The following is a 6,419-nucleotide window of genomic DNA, read 5'->3' as shown; positions in this document are numbered from 1 at the left end:
AGGGTCAAGCTCTAAAATAAGATACGGTTATATTTCAGACTTTGTGCAGCAGGGGCTGCAATTTCCTCTCTCTCTCTCTCTCTCTCTCTCACAGTATATGCTTAAGTAAAGTCTGCCCACCTTGATTAGAGGATATTACATGATGTTTTGACCCCCTGTAAAATCTATACAAATATTAAGCTCAATATTTAAATGTATACTATATACCATGGACCCCATTTTGAGAACCAATGGCATACACATGCTTTACAAAAATGACAAATAATTAAAATGCATTTTTCACAAAAAAAAAATATTTAAAATAATGATGATTAAAATGTATATATATAAAAGTGTATATATACACAAACACACACACATATAAGCCATAACATTAAAACCACCTGCCTAATATTGTGTAAGTCCCCCTTGTGCAACCAAAACAGCTCTGACCCCTTGAGGCATGGACTCAACAATACCTCTGAAGGTGTGCTGTGGTATCTGGTAACAAGACGTTAGGAGCAGATCCTATAAGTCCTGTAAGTTTTGCGGTGGGGCCTCCATGGATCAGACTTGTTTATCCAGCACATCCCACAGATGCTCGATCGGATTGAGATCTGGGGAATTTGGAGGCCAAGTCAACACCTTGAACTCTTTGTCAGGCTCCTCAAGTCATTCCTGAACAATTTTTGCAGTGTCGCAGGGTGCATTATTCTGCTGAAAGACTGCCATTAGGGAATCCCGTTGCCATGAAGGGGTGTAGTTGGTCTGCAGAAATGTTTAGGTATGTTACGCAGCCCCATACGCAGCAAGCTGCGATGCACTGTGTGTTATGACACCTTTCTATCATAGCCAACATTAACTCTTTCAACAATTGTGCTACAGTAGCTCTTCTGTGGGATCGGACCAGATGGGCTAGATTCGCTCCCCACACGCATCAGTGAGCCTTGGGCACCCACGACCCTGTTGCCGGTTCACCGGTTGACCATCCTTGGACCGCCTAAGGTAGGTACTAACCACTGCATACTGGGAACACCCCATAAGACCTGCCGTTTTGGAGATGCTCTGACCCAATCCTCTAGCCATCACAATTTGGTCCTTGTCAAAGTCGCTCAGATCCTTACGCTTGCCCATTTTTCCGCTTACAACACATCAGCTTCGAGAACTGACTGTTCACTTGCTGCCGAATATATCCCACCCCTTGACAGATGCCATTGTACTGAGATAATCAATGTTATTCACTTCACCTGTCAGTGGTTTTAATGCTATGACTAATCGGTGTCTGTATATATCTGTATTTATATCTATAGAGGTAGATATGGCTGTCACTTACACATTTCGTAAAATGTTTGTATGCATGTGTACAGATAAATAATATCAAAGCAATCCTATAAGTTTCACCTTATTGTTATATTTTTCATCTTAAACCATATCATCCAGTAACTAAAATGAAATTAATTACATGAGTGAGCCATGTAATTCCATTACAAATTCATTCCATCCTTGTAATCACCTTTAGTAATCATCTTGCCCAAAAGTAATCATCTCGCTCAAGCAGAGATAACAATGCTCTAAAATAAAAAGTTAAAAAGAAGAATGTGTTCCTGATTAATAGAAAGAGGATTTAAATCAAGTGAGGTTCTGCTGTACATTCAACAGCACTGGTCATTTATTTTTAATTGTATCCAAGGATCACCAGGATTTGCAGAAAAATGATTTGCAGACTTGATAGAAAACCTGCTTGAAGAAATACTTGCTTATACAGTATAACGCATTCCAAGTTCAGTGCCACTTTGTTGAGCTCTGACACTGTGTGCAGCCAATCATCAATGCTATTGTCTTCTTGGGCAATGAATGTGCCATGCTTCCAAATTCAATGGAAAAGCAGAGACTCCCTTATTTCCTGTAAGCAGCTGTTATCTGCCTTGCTGCAAAAGCACAGAGGAGGGGAAACCGCTCCTGCTCGGTTTTGGACTGAAGATCTTTTGCACATAGGCGACCACGACGCCCACTACTGTACCGAAACTGTTCCAGTCACTTTCGGGCTGTTCCTACTGGACCTGATACTACAGAGATGACAGCTGGTCGCTTATTGCAGCAAAGCTCAAAAGGCTAAGCTTGTTTCTGCCCGGTTTCGAACCAGGGACCTTTCGCGTGTTAGGCGAACGTGATAACCACTACACTACAGAAACCTTAAAAAGACTCATGGCTAATTGCTACCTGGGTTCTGGGGAAGCGAAACGCACATGCTTGAACATTCACTCAGCTGAGCGGGAAGGCTCTGCATGGCGTTGGTGGTATAGTGGTGAGCATAGCTGCCTTCCAAGCAGTTGACCCGGGTTCGATTCCCGGCCAACGCAAGACCTTTAGCCTGGATGTTCAAGTGCTGTGTGGACAGGCAATGGAACAATAGAATCAACTATATGAAAATCACTTGCTTGGGCATCCATGAGCGCTGTATAATTTCCTCCGACAGCCAACTGTCTAGTCAGAGTTTTAGATTTGATAAGCAAATAAGTCTATATGTTGATGGATCTAAAGCAAATACTTGCTTATACAGTCTAACGCATTCCAAGGTCAGTGCCACTTTGTTCAGTTCTGACGCTGCGTGCAGCCACGCTGACATCACTCCGTAAACGGGGAAGGAACTGGTAGTTGAGAAGACTCCCCCCATTGACGAATGGCAATTTCAAGTTGAGGGGGCGTTTTCTTTGGCTTTTCCTGGTTGGAGCCCGGCTATTCAAGTGCATTGACTTCAAGCAGCTGAAAATTGAAAATCAGACTTGCAAAGAAAAGATCCAGGAGTGCAAGGTGGATCTGCTTAAGCTCAAGAAGACGTTTCCCCAATAAAAAATAAAATAATTTTTTTTTTCTTAGATTTTTTTCAGTCCAGTGACTAGACCTTGTTTCACACCTTCAAGATTCTGAAGGTTCTAGTTGAAAATGTACAAAACATACACTATATGGCCAAAAGTATGTGGACACCTGACATTCGCACTCATATGTGCCCGTTCCAAATCCATGGGCATTAACACGGAGTTATTCCCCCTTTGCTGTCATAATAAGCTCCACTCTTCTGAGAAGGCATTCCACTAGATTTTGGAGCGTGGCTGTGGGGATTTGTGTTCATTCAGCTACAAGAGCATTAGTGAGGTCAGGCGCTGATGTTGGGATGTCGAGGAGGTCTGGGGTTCAGTCAGTGTTCCAGTTCATCCCAAAGGTGTTCAGTGGGGTTGAGGTCAGGACACTCGAGTTCTTCCACTCCAACCTTCACACACCATGTCTTCATGGAGCTCGCTTTGTGCACAGGCTCATTGTCATGCTTGGAACAGGTTTGAGCCTTTTAGTTTCAGTGAAGGGAAATTGTAAAGCTACAACATACAAAGACATTGTAGATAATTGTATGCTTCCAACTTTGTGGCAACAGTTTGGGGGAAAACTACATGTAGGCATGATGGTCAGGTGTTCACGTACTTTTGGGCTTTTAGTGTATCAGTTTCAATATTGCGTGTGTGTGTTTGTATGTGTGTGTCCCTTCTCAGATTCTGATGCATGTGAAAGAGAAGTTGAGGTTCGTTCAGGTGGAGAACCAGGCAAAGCGAGTGCGTTTTGAAGAGCTGGATGCAGTAGACTTTCTTAGAAAAAAATATCACTGCACTTTGTCATTAAGTTTCATCCACACTGTAACGTTACTATGTTTTTACCTTCTGCATATTTTGACTGAAGAGGAAAATGTGAAGAATTGCTGAAATAAAAACAGCTCTTAAAGATGTATTCTGAATGAATTTTTTGGTCCTTACTGTACATTTTGACTGATATGTAGGATTAAATTTATGGTTAATATCACTAGTTATGGTAATAAGGTAATGCAAAAGGGTCAAGCTCTAAAATAAGATATGGTTATATTTCAGACTTTGTGCAGCAGGGGGTGCAATTTCCTCTTTCTCTCTTTCTCTTACAGTATATGCTTAGGTAAAGTCTGCCCACATTGATTAGAGGATATTACATGATGTTTTGATCCCCTGTAAAATCTATACCAATATTAAGCTCAATATTTAAATGTATACTATATACCATGGACCCCTTTTTGAGAACCAATGGCATACACATGCTTTACAAAAAAGACAAATAATTAAAATGCATTTTTCATGAAAAAGATTTAAAATAATGGTTAAATAAAGTAAATGAAACAGAAAATGAATGCTTGAAGCCTTAAAGGTGCAGTGCAATGGATTAGGGATTTTTGAAAGACACGAGTGAAGCGTTATCAGGCTGCAGATGAAAATGGTCAAAGTATCTGGCATCTTCTGTGTGTTTGGTTCATCTGAGGGTATCATATTAGTTAAGAGCTGCCTTACCAGGCTTTGTTGTAATTCTGGGCAGTGTTAGTTGCGCAAACGCAAACCTTAGAGTAGAGTCAAGACATCTACTATGGTTGAATTTTTCCAAAATATTGGTGATGTGTTTAGGTTCAAGGCCATTTAATGACTTTGAAATTAATGTCCTGAGTGATAGTAGTAATAAATATATATATATACTGTTGACGAATGTTGAGGGGGCATTTTCTTTGGCTTTTCCTGGTTGGAAGTGGGGAATCACATGTTGGAACCTCGAGTCGAACGCATCAATGCTCTTGTGCTCTTGTCTTCTTGGGCAACGAAAGCACCACGCTTCCACATTCAATGGAATACAGAGACTCCCTGATTATCTGCCTTGCTGCAAAAGCACAAAGGAGGGGAAACTGCTCCCGCCTGGTTTTGGACTGAAGACCTTTTGCACATAGGCAAACACGACGCCCACTGATTTCTTGAAAGCAGCTGTTATCGGCCTTGCTGCAAACCACAAAGGAGGGTACACCGCACCCGCCCGGTTTTGGACAGAAGACCTTTTGCACGTAGGCAAAAACGATGACCACTATTGTACCAAAACTGTTCCAGTCATGTTCGGGCTGTTTCTACCGGACCTGATAGTACAGAGATGACAGCTGGTCGCTTATTGCAGCAAAGCTCAAAAGATTCAGCTTGTTTCTGCCCGGTTTCAAACCAGGGACCAGTCATGTGTTAGGCAAATGCGATAACCACTACACTACAGAAACCACAATACGCTAGACGGTTAGATGCTGCCTGGGTACTGGGGGCGAGAAAAGAACACGCTTGAACATTTGCTCAGCAGAGTTGGCAGTCTTTATATGGTGTTGGTGGTATAGTGGTCAGCATAGCTGCCTGATAAACCCCAGTGGCTAGACATGCTGCCAAAGCAGTTCGGTAACATCTTGCCAGCCTTCCTCACCCATAAGAAGGCCATCTGTAAAACAGTGATGGATGAACTGCGGCGCTCTGGTAAATCACCAAACGATATGGCCAACCAGCTGTCTGAGGTGCTTCACATGAAGTATGAAAGAGTCCACCTAGCCTACCTGCTCAGCGTGCAGAACATCAGGGATGCTGAGGCAAGGCTGTATGGACAGAGGACTATCACTGGGGCACTGAGGAATGATGACACACCAGCACCGTTTGGGGGTTATGAGGACACTGATGGGTGGCATGGGGTGTCTGTGACTGCGCACTATCTTGTGGAGTGCCTTCTTCAAGAATATCAGCAGCAGGAGGCAGCTCTCACACAGGTCCTACAAGGCACTTTTGGACAGGTGTTCAGGTCTGATCACACATACAAAGTTGCTAGAAAAGTGACGCTCTCATCTGGCACAATGTCATCCGATGCTGTGATGAATGAGTCAATGTACTGTGGGCTGGCCAATCGCTATAGTGCTGCTGGTATCCCCAAGGCCAAGTACCAGTGAGTGGACAGGTATGAATCATCACATCACATCAAGTAATGTAAGTGAAGGTAATGAATATATTTAACTGAAATTTTTTGTTTCCCTTTCATGTACTCAGGGACTGCTGTCCTGCTTTCAGAGTCATGTACCCAGCACCTTATGAGCACTTGCAGTGGGATGCCTGGAGGACGACTGAAGCTATCGTGGCAGAGGTTATCACAGGGAACCTCAAGAATTTATTTGCCTCTTGCCTGAAGTACAATGAAGACATCATTGTAAAACTGGACTTATTTCAGTGTATGCGGCAGTTCACCAGGGAGTGTGTGTCAGAGCACCATCCTTTAGCTCCTTCTGCCATTTCCTCTCTGCTGCCTTCTCTGTAGTGGATCAGAGTGACCTGGAGAAATTGAAAAATGCATACAAATTGTGTGGTATTGAGCCTGCTAATCCCACAAAGCAGCATATCAGAGAGCAGTGCAGGACAAAAGTTCCACATCCCAGAGAGCTGGTCCAGAGGGTGGAAGAGGTGCTTCAACATTTCCATCTTGCAAAGGATCCCAACAACATCCTCCTTTTTAAACCCTCAATGCTAAAGGTCTGGTGGATTCAGCATATACACATCCTTAGAGGCTGCCTGAGTGACCCTGAGGTGGAGGAAGGA

General features: G+C 43.1%; 2 non-coding genes across 2 annotated transcripts; one reads left to right on the top strand and one right to left on the bottom strand.

The window, feature by feature from the left end:
- Positions 1-2,098: 2,098 nt before the first annotated feature.
- Positions 2,099-2,171, bottom strand: trnav-aac (transfer RNA valine (anticodon AAC)). Its single transcript has one exon. It is a non-coding gene; the product is annotated as a tRNA-Val (tRNA).
- A 96-nt stretch (positions 2,172-2,267) lies between these two features.
- trnag-ucc (transfer RNA glycine (anticodon UCC)) lies at positions 2,268-2,339 on the top strand. Its single transcript has one exon. It is a non-coding gene; the product is annotated as a tRNA-Gly (tRNA).
- The last annotated feature ends 4,080 nt before the right edge of the window (positions 2,340-6,419 follow it).

This window comes from Pangasianodon hypophthalmus, chromosome 4 (assembly GCF_027358585.1).
Source record: "Pangasianodon hypophthalmus isolate fPanHyp1 chromosome 4, fPanHyp1.pri, whole genome shotgun sequence".
Classification (NCBI taxonomy): Eukaryota; Metazoa; Chordata; class Actinopteri; order Siluriformes; family Pangasiidae; genus Pangasianodon; species Pangasianodon hypophthalmus.
Note: the sequence above shows the minus strand (reverse complement) of the source record. Positions and strands in the feature narration are given on the sequence as shown.